This window comes from Haemaphysalis longicornis, unplaced genomic scaffold, assembly GCF_048455015.1.
Source record: "Haemaphysalis longicornis isolate Haplotype H1 unplaced genomic scaffold, Haemaphysalis longicornis Haplotype H1 scaffold_14, whole genome shotgun sequence".
In the NCBI taxonomy this organism is placed as follows: Eukaryota; Metazoa; Arthropoda; class Arachnida; order Ixodida; family Ixodidae; genus Haemaphysalis; species Haemaphysalis longicornis.
Window position 1 is genome coordinate 49,779,680 of NW_027526245.1, and position 18,559 is coordinate 49,798,238.

Here is an 18,559-nt window from a genome sequence, read left to right on the forward strand (position 1 = left end):
GAGGGGGTGAGAGCGGAGAGATAACACCTGCCGGCGCATGGACGCCGCACGGCGCCTGACATGGCTCGACTAAGAAATGCATTCGCATTTAAAAGACGAAGGGAGGACAAATCTGCATGCCTCCAGTGCTGCCGTGCCCTGTGAGGCTTGGGTGACGCTGTCCTGGTTTTATACCCGAAGGCGCCCGGAAGGCCGCCAGGGCAGCGTTGTAACCCGCGCAGGCGTGCTTTGTTGTCCCTGTAGGTCATTGAAGCCAGCAGGTGTCGATGATTCCCAGTGTCACAGCGGCATTTGCGTCGTAGTCGTGAGTCAGTCTTATCGGCTTGACTTTTGGCGCCTGCGCAGATCCTCCATAGTCCACTGGTAGCGGCAGCAAGGCGACGATAATCTGGACGAAAAAGACAAAGGGATTACTGATCTGCATGTCTCCAGTGCTGCCGTGCCCTGTGAGGCTTGGGTGACTCTGTTCTGGTTTTATACCCGAAGGCGCCCGGAAGGCCGCAAGGGCAGCGTTGTAACCCGCGCAGGCGTGCTGTGTTGTCCCTGTAGGTCGGTGAAGCCAGCAGGTGTCGATGATTCCCAGTGTCAAAGCGGCATTTGCGTCGTAGTCGTGAGTCAGTCTTATCGGCTTGACTTTTGGCGCCTGCGCAGATCCTCCATAGTCCACTGGTAGTGGCAGCAAGGCGACGATAATCTGTACGAAAAAGACAAAGGGATTACTGATCTGCATGCCTCCAGTGCTGCCGTGCCCTGTGAGGCTTGGGTGACGCTGTCCTGGTTTTATACCCGAAGGCGCCCGGAAGGCCGCCTAGGGCAGCGTTGTAACCCGCGCAGGCGCGCTTTGTTGTCCCTGTAGGTCATTGAAGCCAGCAGGTGTCGATGATTCCCAGTGTCAAAGCGGCATTTGCGCCGTAGTCGTGAGTCCGTCGTATCGGCTTGACTTTTGGCGCCTGCGCAGATCCTCCATAGTCCACTGGTAGCGGCCGCACCGCGACGATAATCTGGACAAAAAAGACGAAGGGATTACTGATCTGCATGCCTCCAGTGCTGCCGTGCCCTGTGAGGCTTGGGTGACGCTGTCCTGGTTTTATACCCGAAGGCGCCCGGAAGGCCGCAAGGGCAGCGTTGTAACCCGCGCAGGCGTGCTCTGTTGTCCCTGTAGGTCGGTGTAGCCAGCAGGTGCCGATGCTTCCCAGTGTCAAAGCGGCATTTGCGTCGTAGTCGTGAGTCAGTCTTATCGGCTTGACTTTTGGCGCCTGCGCAGATCCTCCATAGTCCACTGGTAGCGGCAGCAAGGCGACGATAAGCTGGACGAAAAGATACCATCACGTATAGGCTGCTTAAAAACTTGAGCGACAGAGCAAGGAAGGATCTCTTGCGGCACATGAACGAAGCCTGGGTGAGCGGCAACCTACCGAGGCGATGGAAGGAGGCAGAGATCAGGTTCATACCGAAGCCCGGAAAGTCCCCGCACATTGACAATCTAAGGCCCATTTCCCTCACGTCTTGTGTGGGTAAAGTGATGGAGCGGATGGTGCTAAATAGGCTGCAAAAGCATCTAGAAAACACCGATCAGATGCCGGATACCATGTTTGGATTCCGAAAGCGCCTCGGAACGCAGGACGTGTTGCTACAAATAAAAGAGGAGGTCATGAAGCAGGCCACGAGACATTAGCCCAGAGCCATTTTGGCGCTTGACCTCAAGGGCGCATTTGATAACGTCTCTCACGCCAGCGTCCTATCGAACCTCCAGGGCACCGGATGCGGAGAACGGGTTTACAATTATGTACGGGACTTCTTGACTGACCGCCAGGCGAGAATCAAAGTGGGGGAAGAAGTATCCCCTCCTGTGAAACTGGGTAGCCAGGGGACCCCCCAGGGATCCGTCTTGTCACCCCTTTTGTTCAACATGGCGCTCCTGGGCCTGCCAAAGGCGCTCGGAGCGATCGAAGGATTGGGGCATGCGCTATATGCCGACGATATCTCGCTCTGGACGACGAAAGCAGGCTCTTTAGGATGGATCCAAGACACGCTGCAGGCAGCCGCAGATGTTGTGGACAAATTCGCCAAAGGGTGTGGCCTTAGATGCTCCCCATCTAAATCAGCACTGGTGATCATCCGGCCAAGGGCGCCTAAGAAACAAAAAGAGGACATAAAAGTCAGCCTAGAGGGCGAAGACATCCTCCCACGCCCCAGCACAAAAATTCTCGGATTAGTCATCCAGGCCGACAACAGGGCACCCATACCCGTTGCGAAACTAAAGCGCACGTCGGAACAAATCCTCCATACGCTCCGACGGGTGGCGTCAAGAAACCGAGGTCTCAAGGAGAGGGACACACTTAGGCTCGTCCAAGCCTTTGTGGTAACCAGAATAACATATGTAGCACCTTCCCTCCTCCTGAACAAAGCGAACACGCAGGTGCTGGACGTCATCATCCGCAAAGCCGTCAAACAAGCTATTGGAGTTCCTATGAGCGCGTCTACATGCAGACTCTTGGAAATGGGCTTGCATAACTCGGTCGACGAGCTCATTGAGGCCCATCTCGCCAATCAGAAACAAAGGCTGAGCCAAACAAAAGCGGGCAGACGCATCTTGCAGAAAATCGGCTGGAAGGCGAGGCTATCTGAGGACAGAGACCAGCTGCCAGATGAATGGCTGGAAGCCATCAAATCCAAGCCCATCCCCAAGAACATGAACCCAGCGTACCATGGCGGCAGGCGGGAGGCAAGAGCTCGTGCTCTCAACAGGCTTCTGGCAAAAGAAGAAGGGGCTATCTTCACGGACGCCTCCATGAATGACGGTACGAACCGGTCAACAGCAACGGTGACAACCACGAAAGAGCTGCTGACGTGTGCATCCGCTGTAGTTCAGAGCACTGAAGAGGCAGAGGAGCTGGCGATTGCTCTGGCCCTTACTCTACCGGACAAGACCAAGGTGGTCACGGATTCCCAGCAAGCCTACAGAAGCTTCCAGTGCGGCTGGGTGTCCCGGTTGGCCCTCCGAGTGCTCAAGGAGGAAAAACCTCCAAAGGAAAGCGTAGAACTAGTGTGGGTACCGGCCCATTCTGCGGTGGAGGGTAACGAGTTTGCCCACCAGCAGGCCCGAGCACTGACTTACCGGGCCACGTCCACAGCAGAGGCAAACAACCAACCATTGCTTACCTACAGGGAAATAACCACTTATTATAGGCACGACAGGAGGACGCTACCAGCACCCCACGCAGCACTCACCAAGGAGCAGCAAACTATATACCGGCAAATCCAGACAGAGTCCTTCCCGCACCCCCGTCTACTCAACTGCATGTTCCCAAACCAATTCGAAGAAGCTTGCCCAATCTGTAAAAAACTAGGCACTCTCCAGCACATGATAGGAGAGTGCAAGTTTAGCCCGGAGCACCCGCCCCCCTTACCCGAGTCTCGCCCCACCAACCCCACTCTACCCTTTAACGAGAGATGGAGGATCTTGCTGACCAGCCCCGCCCTGGAGGATCAGCTACTACTGGTCACCAGGGGCCAGGCGGCGAGAGCAGCATATGGATTCCCGTGAACAGGGAACCACCTCCGTCCAGTGTGGAGTTCGCAACGAACGACTCTTAAATAAAGTTTCTTCTCTCTCTCTGGACGAAAAAGACGAAGGGATTACTGATCTGCATGCCTGCAGTGCTGCCGTTATAGAAATCATTTTGTGTTGATGCTAAATAGGGAATACTGGCGATGTTTCGGACCATTCTCTTTTGCAACGACACAATTTTTATTTCATTTGTTTATTTGTTGTAGCCCACACAAGACTACAATAGGTAATACGCGATGAAAATAATGCGTTGTAAGTTTGCAGTTTGGGTGTGCAGGAAGCAAATCTCAGCATGGCGATAATACTCCGGTGACTGAGGACAGCTTATTACAAAGGGTACCTGTGTGTGTGTCCCAACCTACTTGTGCAGAAAAGGTAACGCCTTAAATCTTCTGTTCGTCTGCTATGTGAATAACTTTATCCTCATAAATTACGCAACTTTGCATATTAAGTGCTTTATGTTACTACCCGAAGATATCTGCTTTAGTGTTTTGGGAATTACTGCTAATTTGATTCGACTGCGACCAAACGGATTGCTTCCGGAGCACGTCGTTACATTTTGCTATTAAATTGTTTACATCAGGACCGGAAATAGGTATAGTGCTGTCGTCTGCGTACATAAGAAATTTTACAGTTTTGATTATTTTTGTGATGTCGTTTATATACACGTAAAGAGCAAGGACCCGAAAATGCTTCGTTGCGGTACACCTTTTGCAAATAAAAGGAACGGTGAGTTGTGGATGTCTAGGGACACGCGTTGCTGGCGTTGCTGACAGTAGAGTAACTATTTTAGCAAGTCCTAAGCCTTTCCCCGAATGCCAAATGTAGATATTTTTTAAAGATGATAGTCTTTCTTGGGCTACTTGAATCCAGAAATTTTGGTCTGTCTGTATATCTGTCCGTCTGTCTGTCTGTCTGTGACCCGATTCAGCCACCCGGCCAAACTAAAACAACGCCTAAGGTGCCCGTCTAAGTCCGGTGTAATGCTCATACTTGTCAATATTGGTGAAGAACAACAAGACATTACGTAAATATAAGACAACAAAGTAATACAGAAGTGATATTTTCAGCGTTCCTTTATAAAAAATCGTACATGTTCGATTTGTGCGTGATTAAATACTCCAAATGCAGAAAAAACAATTGGACCCATCTCCCCCCCAGGGGGGACTCGAGTAAATGCGTCGCGTAGGGGGTAGGTGTATTGCGTTAAAGTTAGTGTTTGGGGGGAAGGTGGTGGGGTGTTAATAAATGTGTTAACTATTATTGCTTATTACTATTATTATTATTATTATTTCTTATATTAATTATCACTTTCGTGATTTTGCGACTAGAGTCCCACCTCGTGGAGAGATGGGCCCAATTTTTCCTTTTTTTGTGACGCAAGAAGTGACGGCAAGGAGTAGGTTGTTGTAAGTCGTTATTTATTTATTTGTTGCTGCTGTCGTTGTATTGGACGCTGAGAACGACGGCTTCGTGGTCGCTAAAGTGTACTGTTAAGGGGTCTTTAAGCAGTGGTCGTGCGTTGCAGCAACTGGTCAAGACGAGATCGATGCAACTGCTGCCGTGTATCAGCAGCTTCTGGACGTAGTTTGAATGAGTCAAGGATATAAGGCGAGTTCGTAACCTTTGATTCTGTGTCGCTTTTGTGGCGCAGTGGGAAGAGCACCATGTACCTCGCATTCCACCCACAGGGTCGTGGGATCGAAACCAGGCGCCGATAACTCTTATTTTTTTATATAGTCTAGGGGGAGGGGTGCGGACTTGTTCTTGAGAGCGAGGAGGGTAGCGTGATGCGGGAGAGGAGGAGTGGGGGAGAGGGCGCACCTGCGCGCTGAGCTGTTGCGGACGGACGGCGGACGCTACTTGTGAGTAAAGAAATGTTCTGCATTTAAAAAATCCCTCCGCCATCGCCTGCTGTCGTCCACGCCACTATAGCTTCTGGCTGTGTTTTAAGAAATCAACCGGCAACAGTTACGAAATGTTCCATTAGATATATTCCACGCTCTGCTTGCAACGCATGTGGAGTAGAGAAACGCGGTTCTATAAACGTTAAAGTAGGGCGCCTTGATTCACGCGCGTCTTCGCCGTACGGCAGCGTTGGCATCGGGACACCCGGTTTGGAGCAGTGGAACGTGGGAAATTCAATATTATTTTAGCAAACCTTTGGCGTCTTTACCTTGGGAGGAGCGCGACGCACGAGGGACAACATGATTGGTGAGCGAGATAGCGAAGGGAGGAATTTACTTGACAAAAGTCGGTAAAGACAATCGTCTTTATCATTCTTTATTCGTTCCATGGCGCCTTGAACCAACTTAAGTTTGGTTTCTAGCGGTTTAATAAAGTGCCACGTTTCAGCTGCGTATGTCTACAACCGCGGTACGCAATGGCTGTAGACTTTTCCTTTCAGTGACAGTGGAACTTCACTGTTTAATATTTTGGACGGCCTGCCGAATGCTCCCCAGCTCATACCCATTCCGCGCCGGATTTCTCTCTCGTGATTTGTGTATGCACCCACTTTCTTCCCGTCGTACCTATATTTTTTACTTGTATTTTGTTTCCAAAGTACAGATGACGTTTTGGCATGTCTTTTCCTAATACTTAATATTTATTCGCATGTATGTTTAGCCCCACGACCATGTTTTCTGATTTTAGTACTTCAAGCACTGTTTGCAGGTATTCTGTTGTCTCCTTTAGCAAGACGGTCTCCCAAAAACGTCAGATCGCTCAAGTATTCTCCATTCATCGTTAGTCTTATGCTATCCCAGTCAAGCTTTCTTAATCCCTCCTCCTGACGTGATGTGAATATGTGTGACCTAATGGTATCTCCCTGTCTTTCATCCTTTCGGGTCGGAATGTTATCGCTTTGTTTGTGAAGGGTTATCCTGCCTGTGCATTCCTTATATATGTATTTTAGGAGAACTCTGTATTCTACTCTAATCCCTGGTTCTAGGGCGGCTAGGGCGGCTTTCTTAGATTCTATAAATGCCATGTAAGGAGGTTTCGTGTACTCTGCTTATTTTCCTATCACTTGATTAACGACATGAATGTGATCCATGGTTTGGTACCCTTCGAGCCTTCTCTCTGGGTTCTAGGTTTCGTGTACTCTGCATATTTTCCTATCACTTGATTAACGACATGAATGTGATCCATGGTTTGGTACCCTTCGAGCCTTCTTTCTGGGTTCTTTGGAATCCAGGCTGTCGCATTGCGGCTTACTATAGCTTCGCTAAGGAGCTTGTAAAGAACTTATGCCAGGCTGATAGGTCTCTAATTCTTTACGTCCTTGGGGCCTCCCTTACTGCAAATAGGAATAAATTTGTAATTTTCGTAACCTATGCGTTCTTTTTGAGTATTAACGCATTGTGAATATTGTACAGCAAGCATTTCCAGTACAATATCTTATCCTTAGTTTAAAGATCCACGGTGATGCCATCTTACCCTGCATTTTCCTATTTACGATCCGCTGAGAGCATTTTCCACTACTTCTTTAGTTGCTAGTGGGACATCACAAGGTGAGCTTGTACTCTCATGTCCTTCCCCTGGTGTAATGTCGCTGGCGTACTTCTTGATGTAGAATTGTTCTGCTACTTGGATCATACAGTGGCAATCGTGTGTAACAGTTCCCTGATCTTCTCCAGTCTTTGCCTGCGGCTTGCTTTGTCTTAGTTGCTTTGAAGCTTTTCCGATTTTCAGCGTTTCCTCGTTCCCCCATGTGCTTTCCTACGCATGCCATGGGACATCGAAAGCTGACCTTCCGCACCTGGTCTGGTCTCTCCCGGGCCTTGCCGTGCTTCGCGCCCAACACCGCCCGGCGTGGGTTTATTCATACGAAGAGTGGATACAGCCCTGTTGGCACGCCAAGGACACCTTGACAGCACTCTGGAGCTTCGTCATTGCGGCCTCGAAGGCTGGAAATTCCTAGCGTCCTCCTTACTGCCTTCCCTATTCCCCAGCGGCTTCGGGCCATCCTTTCTTAATAAGGTTTTCTTCCTTCCTTCCTCGTTTACTCTTATGCTCTATGCACGAATGTCTTTTACTTTTGCTAATCTGTTTCGGCAGCTCGGCTGGTCCGCCGCACTTGAATATTTTATGTTATTAAATATAAGAAATAGCTCTTCCGTTTTCCTTATTAGTTTTCAGTTAATTGACTACACGTTGCTTCTCTTACAGCTGCTGCAGATTCTCTGAGTGTCGCTCTTAGGTTGTCATTTCGCCTGTTTGGCCGGTCTACACTGACCTCGTTCTTCTTGCTGGAAAGAGCGAATTTGTTTTGAAGAGTTGTTTCATATTGCTGCAACCTGGCGGTGAATAACGCTATCGGACGTTTCGCGGTTTTCACGAGTTTGCTTTTTCTCATTGAGATTCAGCCTTAACTTACTTATTGCTACGATCGCGGCTCCAAACCTTATTTAGCATCTTTACGTCTTGCAGAATACCTGGGTTGTCAGTTAACGTTAATTCCGAAAATACAAATTAGACGATATAATTTCTACTAACTACAAGGCTGAGATTTCTTGAACAACATTTTAATAATATACGTAGGAACGCGCAAATGAATGTCCGCACTTTGGTACCCTCTTTTGTAACACCCCCCCCCCCACTAATGGAGAACGGTGCACTGTTCTCATAATGAATTTTATGCCCGTAGCGGAATTGCAGAAGTCTTCTACGTCTCTCTTTTATAAATTTTTTAATCTCACTTCTTCCAATATTTAGAAGGTTTGGTGAGTTGGAGGTGCCTTTATAATCTCAAAATGCCATTCACCTTTTTAAATTTACTTTAGAAGATTTTCGACTGGCAGACGGATAGAATAAATTAGCCGGTAACCGTTTATTGCCCTGTCAGCGATCGTGTAACTGAGGCTGGTCCTATCTCCATCCCCGTGCACGTTTCCCAATTAAACAATACAGATACTTCAGGGATGAACTAGACAGGCCTTTTCAAGCTCGGGAATATTCTTTTATGCAGAAATACATTATAGTCGGGGGTTGTCGTGCGTCCCTTGGCCGGCGTGCGCGGCGCGTCTGATGATGATTGTGGCATGATGCTCCTAGGGATTGGCCAACCAAACAATCCATCACGAGATAGCTTCGCGTTCAACCACCATCTTCATCTTCCCGTAGGGGAACCGCTGAAGAAGAAGAAGGAGAAGAAGACAAACAACAACAACAAAGCTGCGAAGAGGAGGGCTGCGTGACTTTTGGCTACCGTTATCCTCCTCGGCCGGCACATCTTCCCGATCTGAACCCGGTCGAAGAGCATCTCATCGCGCTCGACTGCCCTTCATGAGTATCAGGCGGCTGACTCGATGCAACGGGCAGTTTGGAATCAAGGGACAGGCGGTGAACGTGCCCATCGACGTATCGAAGGTTCTGCGGTGCCTTCCTCGCATGGTACCCGAGGACGTTGCGTTCGACGTTCACATCAAGCGGAGGCTGATGAGTCCGGCAACGTACAAGCGCGGGTTGGTGAAGCGCGACAACATCCTGGCTTGGCTCAAGCACCTGGAACACACCCCGCTGTATCGTGCCATGAACGTTCGGGTCGATTGGAGTCGGCTCGATCACTTCGATGACGGCGGCGAACGAGAGGAACCGCAGGAAGACGACGTCGATGATGCTGACGGTGAGTTCGAAACGATTCCCGGCGACTTTGACGTGAACGATCCTCTGCAGTTGACGGTTGCGTTCAACGCGGTCTCGAAGACGCTTCTCTATAACGAAGCGGAAATGACGGGTGTGGGAAAAGAAAAAAATAAATGATTACATTCACACTCTCGCCTCTCTCTTCGCCATTAATCGCCTCACACGCATCGGTGCACCCAATGCATTTCTGCATCCTCATAATCCCCCTCGGGGAGGTGCGGGGATTTTTTTTTGCTGTGTAACACTACAAGCGTGTATAACAACCGCGACGCTATATCTGCTCTACTATATACATGTGAAGCGGGCGTCGAAGTCTTGAGTGAAACTTGGCTATCAGCGAAATAGTAAATCACGAGATATTTACCTGTGCAAACAATTTATATTTTACCGCTGCGACCTGGGTACGAGGTTTGGGAGTGGTGTACTGATTGCTGTTAGAGTCCGCCTTAGCTCATTCAGTGTGCCTGTTGTTCTTTCGCTTGAGGTTTTACCCGTCTGTGTTCGTATAAACTACAAAAATGTTGCTTGTGGCTAACCGCCCCCCCAATCTTACCACCGGCTTTTCAAACGAGTTACGCGATTTTCTAATTGTGGTGCGAGTACGCTTTCCGGGTGCTCCTTTACAACTTTTTGGTGATTTAAATTCCCCTAATGCGTCTTGGTCATCCCTTTTCAAACAATATCAACAGCCTCGCCCAAGAGACCGTCCTTTCCTAATGTGTTTAGATTAAAAGCTTATTCCGCTAGTAATCACGGACTACGTCATCTTCTTCCATTGTTTTAGACCTGGTACTAACCACACATTCTGAGCTAGTGAAATCGCTTTTCGTTACACCGGGCGTAAGCGACCATTTCGCTGTTCACTTTAACATGAAGAACACAGTCACAAAAAACGAAAAGCAGAAGTTTTTTCGGGACTAGAGAACAGGTGATTATGACTGAATTAATTGTTGCACTTCAGGGTTTACTGGGTGATTATTTTTCACATTCCTTGGAAAGGTCTGTGCCAGAAAACTGGAATTTGCCTAAATGCCAGGTACAAGAGCTTGATAACCGTTACATCCCGCTTCGCAGAATTAGGCAAAATACAAATAACCCTGGTACACACCGAGGCGGAAACGACTACTGAATGAGAAAAAAACTGATCTTTCGACGAGCAAAACAAACAAACAACGCTGAAAGATAGTCTCCTTATCTTATGTAGCTGACAAATACGCACGCGCGCTATCTTCCGCGTAAGAAAATTACTATCGAGAAACCCTTCCTTCACTACTCGCAACTAATACGCGGAAACGTTGGCAGACCATCATCGCAAGTGAAAAAAACACGCTAGAATTAACCCAAGATATTACATGTGTATCCAAAGAAAAGTGCTGTGCCATTTTGAGATTTGCGTTTTCATCTTCACTTGTTAAAACAGCCGCATATTTTTTATAATAAACCAGCCAAGATTTTTTTTTCGATGGAACCTACCATATTGAGCTCTGCCAGCATACAGAAATTGCCCGAAAGCATGAAAATATCCAAATCCAGGGTGAGGAATTCATTTGTTGAAAGGTTTTACGTAATACTTCTGTATATCCATCTTTTATTTATGTACGCTTTCAACGCACTCATTGGAAACTCAGTGCTTCCCGGGCGACTGGAAAGTGGGAAATGTGGTTCCTCTTCCGAAATCAGGTAGAGCTTATGACGCCACCAACTATAGGCCCATATTACTGACCAGTTTACAATGTAACCTCATCGAACATGTCATTTATTTCCACATCGCCACTTTTCTAGAATATAACTGCTTATTCACCAATCATCACCATGAATACTGCAAAAAACAATTCATGTGAAGCCCAGCTTCCCTGCTAAGGACCTATTTCTTACTCTTGACGCTTCTTCTCTTGTTCACTGTATTTTTTTTGCTTTGCCAAAGCGTTTGATACCGCATGCCATCAACCTCATCTGTTAAAATTAGGTAAACTTAATCTTGATAATAATATTGCGAAATAGATGGAATGTTTTCTCACAGATCGTTCGTTCCGAATTTGTAATTTCTAATGAATGCAACTGCCCTGCCTCACCAGTAACTTCCGGCATCCCGCAAAGATCTATTCTTGGGCCGCTGTTATTCCTAATCTTTATTAATGACCTGGTAATAACTTTTTCCCGCGCATAAAGTTGTTTCACATGACTGTATGATTTACCGTGAAATTAAAAACCCTGCTGACCAACTTACCCTGCCGTGTTATCTAGATGAAATTTCTTCTTGGTGGAGACTTGCCTAATAAACATTACCACTTTTAAATGCACCATTACGAGTTTCATGTTGAACCTGCGATAGTTCTTCTGACTACATACTAAATAACGTTTTCCTCAGCAAACTTACCTCTTTCAAATATCTCCACTTTACAATTTCTGACGACCTTTCCTGGCAGATTTACTATGACATTAATAAAAAAGTTGCAGAGACATGCATGTTTGTATCGTAAGATGTAAGGCGCGATATTGGTACTTAGACTGTCACGGAAAATGTCCGTACTCAGCAGCTATATTTCCGATCTAGCCTTCACAAGCACGAGCGTTAATGAAAAAGACAAAGTCTAGCAACCAGGGTTTTTAATCGCTGTGTTCAACCAGCGGCAAAGGCTCTGTGAGCTTCTGTGCCTTAAAATCTCTGTGAAATGTTGCAAAGTCGAGGTGTTGGTCAGTTTGAGTGAGGAGAATTCACTGTCAGTGTATCAAAATTGTATTTCGTAATATCTAGGCCGGACTCAACAGTATTGCTTTTTTCAAAGACAGAGCGAGCGAGAGAGAGAGAGAGAGAGAGAGAGAAAGAACCTTTGTTCAGGAAGAAAAAGTTATATTTAAGAAAATGGAGTAAAGAGATGGCAGGCAGTTCAAATGTAGCAGCTGATCCTACGGCACAAGATACAGCATTTCCTTTCCTTGCCCTCTCAATCAGTTCGGTTGAGGTAAGGAGCGGGTAAAATCTGCCTCCCATGCTTCGAAGAAGTGCAATATGTTACATTTTAGTTGTTTTCTCCTGGCATGTTATGTTATGCTCCCTGTTCTCCCAGTAAAATGAGTTGTTCTACCCGGGAATATGTTACGTTTGAGTTGTTCTCCCTTGGACCTGGCTAGATTGCGCGCAAGAGGGCGAATCTTCCCCTTATTTTAGCAGAGTTCGATGTTTTTGACTGATTTGTCCACCGAACACCTTACGCACATGAATTTTCAAATAGCTGTTACTTTTTCATCCACAGATGGTCTCTTTTTTTGCCTGCTCAAAGCAGCTCTGAGCAGTTCCGAGCAGCCCAAAACTGCTCCCGCCATAGATGTTCTATGGGCAAATAAAATACGGAGCTGCTTGGAGCTGCTCAGAGCGGCTTTGAGCAGGCAAAAAAAAAAAAGAGACCAAGAGTTTGTCATTCTTCAGCATGCAGACCTTGTTGTAGCAAGCGGAAAGATTGTGTTCATAGGCAAAGGATGAGGATTCGGTTTCAACATTTTTTGAAGGGGGCAGTGTGGTAGTCGCGTTCACAAGGAGCACCGTATGTGATGTCGAGGGCCTCTTGCATAGTGCAGCGTTCGCTTTCAGACTGTAATGTACCCCGAGGTCCTGCGGCTGCCAAGCCGCCGAGAGAAAGCGGAGAGCGCACGTCTGATGAGAATGATGGCTTTATTGGAACAGGTCACGTGGAGCGCGAGCGCGTGCCACCGCTCGGTCCGTGCTGGTGAAGATGATGATGATCAGCGTCGTCTGTTATGGCGAAGAAGAGGAAGAAGTTCCAACACAGACCATTGTATACGGCTGTCCAGGTGGCGCTGTTGACTTTCTGCATTACGGATGGGAATATCTTACGGAAGCATATCGTATTCTTCTTCCTGAAAACTGTATAATGTCATTCGTCAGTCTGTAACGATATCATACTTTCATCTGGTATTTCCGCTATTCGGATTGCCCACAGGATGGCTCCAACTTCCTCTTTGTTCATAAATGTTGGAGGAGGAGGTAGAGGAGGAGGAATAAACGTGTATCTGAAGCTGTCAGCCCTGGGGAAGAGTCCTCATTCCAGGACCCCTTGAGTACGTCCGGCTTCTTGGCCTCGCTGCACCAGCGAAAGCTCGTCGTCAGAGTCCGAGCTGGACAGTGCTCTCTCCCAGTGCTCAGGGGAGGGGAAAGGCAGGGGGGGAAGATGGGGGTTCTTATCACAGCCCCCCATTATAAGGTAGAGGGTGCCCGGAGCCTCGCAGAAGCGGCATTGCGAGGAGTACAGGGTGGGGGCCAGAATGTGGGCTCTAGTGGGGTGGGGAAATGTGTTTGTCTGAATGCGTCGGAGGTGGCACTCTTGTTCCTTGGTGAGGCATTTGTGCGCTGGAGGATAGCGCATTCGTTCCAGACGGTAATGCTGAGTGACTTCGTGGAACGACAAGAGAGGGGAGACCTGCCACTGCTCGCCAAACTCCTGGCTTGCCCGGTGGGTCAACTCTCGGACACGCTGATAGGCAGCTTCGTTGCCAGACACGGCGGAGTGGGCTGGAGCCCAAATAATCCGTACGGGATGTCGAGGAGGAAGCTCGAGTAGAATTTCTCGGGCAGGTCGGGATATGCAACCGCTGGAGAAGGTTCTAAAGGCTTGTTGGCTGTCTGTGATTATTATTTCTGCCGAAGTTTGTACAATCGCTAGGGAGATGGCCGCTTCCTCCGCCTGCAGAGAGTGGATGGTGGGAATTGATGCGCATGTAATCAGGTTTTCGGTATTAGAAACCACAGCGGTCATAGCTCTTCGTCCGGGATATGAAGCGGCGTCTGTATAGACTGTGGCAGAGTTTCGGCCGTATCGATTAAGAATAGCTTTCTCTCTGGCTTCCCTACGAGCCTCGTGATGTATCGGATGCATGTTGCGTGGTAGTGGGGCCACATCAATGAACTTGCGAACCTCATCGGGAAGCTGAGTCGCATCCGCCTGCGGGTGTTGCACAGGAGAGCGCCGGCGTAGTTGAGATAGAATGGCTCTGCCGGTAGGGGTAGAGCTCAGTCGTAAGAGTTGGCTCAAATTCTGGGCTTCCAATAATTAACCTAAGGTATTGTGGACTCCCAACCGCAAAAGTTTCTGCGTTGAGGTGGTAACAGGCAGTCCTAATGTTAGTTTGTACGCCTTGCGTATCAGGGCTTCCACCTTGTCCTTTTCGGTCTTGGAGAGGATGGCGTAGGGAAGGGAGTAAGTGACTTTAGACACGACGAAGGCTTGAACCAGCGGGAGTACATCCTCCTCTCGCATACCCCTCGTCTTGGTACTATTCCTGCGGATCATGTGCGATACTTGTTCTGTGGTGTTCTTAAGTCTATTGAGCAGTTGGGTGTTCGAGCGATCCGCTTGGAAAAGCATGCCTAAAATTCTGACCTGTGGAGTCGGAACAATTACATGGCCGTCAATGATCAGGAAGATGGTTGGCGACCCAGGAGAGAGTTTCTTCTTTCCTGAGACGATCAGCAGCTCCGATGTCTGCGGCGAGCATTCTAGGCCACACTGCCGTGCATATTGAATGATTATGTCAGCCGCCTGCTGTACATTGTACTCCATGTCCCCTACTGATCCATTAATGGTCCATTTGGTAATATCGTCCTCATATAATCCATGGCGTATGCCTGGTACGGCAGCCAGAAGCGGAGGGAGACCAATCTGGGCTATGTTAAATAGCAAGGGGGACAGAACAGCACCCTGAGGTGTGCCCTTGTTGCCGAGGGAAACGGGATCTGATTTCAGGTCACCCACCTTGAGAATAGCTTTTCGGCCTTCGTGGAAGTCTCCAACGTAGGTGTAGGTACGTTGCCCGCAGTTTAGGCCGTTTAGCTGTTCCAGTATGGCTGTGTGGCTGACATTATCGAATTACCCTTTTACATCTAGGGTTAGTATGGCTTTTGGGTGTTCCCGGGAGGCTTTAAGCATGACCTCTTCCTTGAGTTGAAGAAGTATGTCCTGGGTACAGAGGTGACTGCGAAATCCACACAAGGTATGACGGAGCATGTTGTGCTGTTCGAGAGAGTTCTGTAGCCTTTTGTGGATGATGTGTTCTAACAGCTTCCCCAAAACACGAGGTTAGGGAGATGGGGCGTAGATTATCTGTGCTCGTTGGTCTTCCAGGCTTTGGAATAAGGCGCACTTCTGCCATCTTCCATTCTTCCGGAAGTCGACCTGACCTCCACACCGTGTTGAGATGGCCCGTGAGCTCAATAATAGACTCGTTATCTAAGTTAGCCAGCAGCTTATTTGTTATGCCGTCCCCTCCTGGAGCCATGTTGCGCCTGATGATCTGAAGGGCTGCTTTGACTTCGTGGATGTAAATGTCCTCATCCAGTTTAACATTGGGCTGCCCTGTATATGGAGGTAGTGGTGTTTTGGGATAGACCGGGAGGTATTTATCCTGGAGAGACTTCATGAGGTGAGCGGAATCCCCTGGGTGGGTGTGAATCGCCTTTCGCATGGTGTGATTGGATTCTGTTTTGCATTTGGAAGGGTTGATTAGATATCGGAGCAGTCTCCAGGTTTGTGATGTAGTTAGTGTTCCTTGTAGACTGTCACAGAGGGACAACCAACTTTCTTTGCATAAGTGAGCCGCATAGCGGGCTGCTTCCTCCGTCAGCAGAGCTATCCTTTTTTTCAGGCGACGATTAAGGCGCTGGCGTTTCCACCGTTTGATTAGGCTCCTTCTTGCTTCCCATAAGTGGAGAAGGTGTGGATCTACACAGGGGGCCGTCGTGGTAAGCTGAATATTGTCTGTAACGCGATTCATGTCTTCGCGAATTTGGCGGTCCACTCCTTTAGCGTGAGGGATTGGGTGGCTGCACCGTCAAGTCTGACTTGCTCCCTTTGTTTGCGAAATTTCGGCCAGTTCGTTAACTTGGCTGCACCTAGCGTGGCAGCGTATATATTTTCATGTATTGTGGTGGCAAGGACGAAGTGGTCGCTTCCCAGGGTTTCCCCGGTGTGAGACCACATAGCCTTAACGTTTCCTGTGGTAATCGTGAGATCCGGGGACGTGTCTTTGGAGACACTATTGCCCAAACGCGTAGGAGCATGCGGGTCCGATAGCAGAATCAAGTTTTCTTCTTGGAGGAGGGAGTGCAAGGTGGTTCCTCTTTTGTTTGTGTAGCCGTAGCCCCATAAGGGATGTGCAGCGTTAAAATCTCCTATGATAACCAGTGGGTTAGAGGATGCAATGCGCTTTGCGTGTTTGATTACATGAGAGAGGTTACTTTCTTGGCCTCTGGGGCGACAATAAATGTTTAACACGTATAAGCTCTCTGCCACTTTAACCTTACTCGGTACGATTTCAGTGAGTATTCCTATTTTCTCGGATTGCTGGAGTGGATGCTGTATAGCTGTGAGTCGTTTGCTTATTAGCGTGGAGAGAGAGCTCGTGGGTCCATCTTCATAGGTGACGCAGCCCGAAAGTTTCGCAGGGTAGTTTGTTTCCTGAAGTGTAATGATATCGGTTGAATCCTCAGTGGTGGCAATGTACTGAGCTAGTGAGCTTGAATTGTTCTTGTAGCCCCTACAGTTCCATTGCCATATGGTAAGCTTTGATTCCTGCTGAGAATTGTGCCTATTCTTGGGAGGTGCCATCTTGCGAGGTGGCGTCGTCTGTCAGGGCTGATGGCCTGCTGTAAGGCTTGAGCTCTCGGCGAGAGTGACGAGCAGTAACGGCCTGCCCCTGTCCTTCTAATTTATCTAACCGTTGCGTGTTTTGTTTTAACATGAGCATCATTTCCTTTACGGTTTCGGCGATTTAGGATTTCTCTTGCGCCAGCGGGAATTCTGTCGTACGGGGGGGTTGGGAAGTTGAACTGGAAGGGGGTATTTGTGCGGGCTCTGGTGTGGTGGGGTCAGGTTTTCGGCGTTTTTGTGGTGTAGGGTTTATCCCTTGCCTGATTTCTGCCTTGAGTGCAAGGAGCTCATTATGGAGTTGTCGATTTTCCTCCCGTTGTTGTTTAATCTCGGCAAGAAGCTGAGCGTTTAGTCGTTTTAGCTCTGCCAGCTCGTCACGGTCGGGGGGATTTGGGGGAGGAGCAGGAGGGGTCTGAGCACGTGGAGAGAGCATCTGAGCCCAGCTCACCTGCACTGCCGTGGCGTCTTCAGCAGATCTTCGCTTGGCGGAAGGTGTTCTCCCTCGGGACCTGGACCTGGATCGGGTCTTGCTTCTCTCCCTGGAGGGCCCTCTGGATTTGGAGCGGGATCTTGACTCCCGGCTTGTACGGTGACCCTTGGTGACCTCGCGTTGCTTTTTCCTCCGACTGACTGGTGGAAGAAAGCGTTTCGGGCACTCCTTGCTAGCCGTGACGTGTTCCCCGGCGCAGAGTGCACACTTGGGCTGGCAGAGGTGCGGAACGTCCTTTTGTCTGAGCAGGCCACAGCGCTTGCAGTGGGCGTCCGTGAAAGCGTTCGGTTTGGGGCGACCATCAGCTCTGTGACCTGTTGACTGACACAAGTGGCAGAAGGCGTGAATTCGCTTGTATAGGTAGCACCTGGTCTCAACTCCTCCGATGTACACAAAAAACGGGACTTTCTTTCCAGCAAATGTGATCAGCATTGTGCCCGTCACGCCAAGTCTTCTGCACGTGAGAGGCTCACAACCAGGGACAGAGAGAACCGCCATTATTTGCTCTGGTGTGGCGTCAAGAGAGATGTTGTGAATAACTCCCTTACAGGAATTGTCGGGTGAGATTCCGTAGGTGTTTACTGGAAAAATTGTGTCTTCAATCTTCAGCTGTTGAATGTTGCTTAGTGCTTTCGCCGCCGCGATGCACGGGGTACTAACGACCAGTATGTTTTGAGCCTCATTAGTTCTGATCTTGAGATCCGCTTCTCGCCACGTGAGCTTTGCTTCGTGCAGAATGCAGCTGGCAAGCGTGTAAGGGCTGACTTTACTCAGTGCTAGGCCATTGCGTGGGCGAATCACCAACTTGTAGTCGTTCTGCGGAAGTCGGTAGCCTTGGCTTTCTTGAAACTAGGCTGGGGTTCCTGGTCGGTTTCATCGCCGGCTTGAGTGGGGTTGTACCTGCATCTGGAGTGGTGGAATTCTTCTTCTTGCGTTGAGCACGGCGGGTGACTTCTATCCATGGTGCAGTATTGTTTTCGTCGTCTTCTTTAGTAAAGAAAAATGCTTCCGAGGGCTGCTGGTCCATGTCATCTACGTCGCAAGACAATGGTATTTGGCTTAGAACGACGAATGACGAAGCCTCTGGGGCTACCGTATGCGGCGACGTCACATCCATAGGCGACGCTGAGCCCCGCCGGCGGTGTTAGGCGTAGCGGCGCACTATCGCCTCGAAGCTTCAGATGACGGTTA

General features: G+C 48.8%; 1 pseudogene; it reads right to left on the bottom strand.

Moving 5' to 3' along the window:
• LOC144164890 (ras-related protein Rab-40C pseudogene) overlaps positions 1–15,508 on the bottom strand; it is a 131,830-nt pseudogene extending 116,322 nt beyond the window's left edge.
• Between the last annotated feature and the right edge of the window lie 3,051 nt (positions 15,509–18,559).